This window comes from Oratosquilla oratoria, unplaced genomic scaffold (assembly GCF_046742065.1).
Source record: "Oratosquilla oratoria isolate Oo_2021 unplaced genomic scaffold, ASM4674206v1 SCAFFOLD99, whole genome shotgun sequence".
NCBI lineage: Eukaryota > Metazoa > Arthropoda > Malacostraca > Stomatopoda > Squillidae > Oratosquilla > Oratosquilla oratoria.
The window spans coordinates 75,001-77,500 of NW_027467763.1; positions in this window are offsets into that span (position 1 = coordinate 75,001).

The following is a 2,500-nucleotide window of genomic DNA, read 5'->3' on the forward strand; positions in this document are numbered from 1 at the left end:
GCCCATTAGCACAGCCTTGATCAAATGTGGCACATTTTAGCAGCTCTGTCCTGGCCAACGCCAGGTGACTTTATTCAGCTCAGTGGTATTCCAGGGTGCAAAGAAAACATGTGTCTATCTCTAAATAACTATATATATCCCATAGGCACCCTATCTATCAAATTTGATGCATTTAAGGAATTTGGTCTGGCTGATGCCACTCTATTCTATTCACTTTAAAGAAACATTTGAAATATATGTATACATAAAAGAAAATCTTTACAGGTGCCATTAATGGTAAAAATTCATTTTGGTGTATACTGTGTGCACCATACGATTTAATGAAACTAGACACTCAAATTCACATATCAGCAGTAATTAAGTTAATAGAATGTACTAAATGAACAAGTTTGCTTAACAAAAAAGAGGCGTTGTCTAAACGCCTGGAAACAATTCCATTAGGAAGAACTTGGAAGCAGGCTTTAAAACCTTTGTGATCTCGACTTCTTTGACGAAAACTTTGATATATCAACTTTTTTATATTGAATCACATTGACTAGCGCTAGCGACAAACGCTGAAACAAACTAATCTTTAAGTGAAAATAGAATTAGCGGTCTTTGATAATGACCTCTGAGGCAAAACGCGAACGAAGTGATACATAATCATCTTTCGAGAGATGACGAACGCGCGCCCCAAAACGATGTCGAGCGACAGGAGAGAGGCGGACGACCAGTCGACATCAATTTCAAGGACTACGATGTCTGTCAAGTAGCTTTGAGGTGCTCTATTCAATTTCTCTTTGTTCTGAGTTCCTCGGTGTGGCTTCTGAACCTCTTGCGCATGTTCTTGTGAAGCACGTAGAAGAGCATGTTGATCCTCTGGTCGGCCTTCTTTACGTTCCTTTCGAACTTGGCCTTGACTTTGCTAAACTCGACCATGTAAGTGTCCTTGCTGCTGAAGCTGATGTCCCACCGGCCTCTCTTCCTGTGCCCCTCCTGGTCTTCAGATCGCCTCCTTTTCCTGTTGATGTTAGGCTCCTTGGTCTGCATGGCGGCGTCATTGTGAAAGAAACTGGTCCCGCCGAGCCAAGGCCCGCTGGACGGAAGTCTCCCGCTCGCAGAGAGAACTTGGACGTCTGGGATTCTTCGACTCGCCGATGCCCGACGGTCTCAGGAGGATTGGTGTCTGCCTCATCTCTTCTCTCCAACATTGCGACCACTCACTATGGTTATTAATACAGGCATTGTCATAACCATTAGATATGTGATTATTCCTGGTAAATGGGTGTATATTGTGAGTATAATTACTGTAATTCTTATGCGCATATGAATATAATCATCATAATTACTGTGTGAATATGAATATGATTGTTACATGTTGTAGATATCACTTGAAAATGAATATCAATATCAGTATCAACAAATATATAGTATAAAGAATATATACAAATATAAAAACAAATATAAATACAAGTATAAATGCAAATATAAATTCAAATATAAATACAAATATAAATACAAATATAAATACAAATACATATACAAATACAAATACAAATACAAATACAAACTGAAACATAAACATAAACATAAACATAAACATAATATAAATATAAATATATATATATAAATATAAATATAAATATAAATATGAATATAAATATAAATATAAATATAAATATAAATACAAATATAAATATAAATATAAATATAAACATAAATATAAATATAAATATGAATGACTAAATCTTCATAGACCAATAATGTAAAGGAGTCAAATTCTTCTGGCTCTCCTGAGAACAAAACGAGTCCATCACAATCAAACTTGAATATTCGGTGGTTACGGTAAAGAAGAAAGTCCAAATTGGAGCTGACGGACTCGCAAATCTCGGTAAGAAAAAGAAAGACCACTATCCACCAAGTCATTTAGTGTAGAAACCTCAAACTTTTACTCACACCTTGATGACGCGGGGAAAGAGTAAATCAGTCCTAAAAATGTTTGATTCATAGACGTTATTAAATCGTGGAGGTAATACATCAGTGGTGGCAGTAGTGCCATCTTTGCTGATATAAAAAGGAAGAAATATTGAAAAAAATCGACCTATTTTCCCCCCACCCCATCCCATCGTGGATGGCGTGTGTAAGCTGGTTGGTGTAACCATGTTTGGGCGTTCTGCTGCATGTGCCTATGAACGGAACCCTGAGGAACTCCACTCTGAACATTTTGATTGTTATTTATGTTTTTTTTTTTTTTTTTTTTTTTTTTTTAGCTTTACTATGTTCTTAGCGAGTATTGAATTGTATTACTGTGCTTACTATGCTTTAGGTGACACTGAAGCCACGTCAATATATTGGCAGTTTCTAATTTCTCTGTTGACATGTATTCTTGAATTGCACTTCGTAAACCATCTACGATTTCATTTATCCTGTAATGCTTATTTTCATATCCGCACTTTTGTAAAACATCTTGATAATTACAAAGGATTACAAAGGAAGAGTATGCCGACAGAAGACCTTTTGG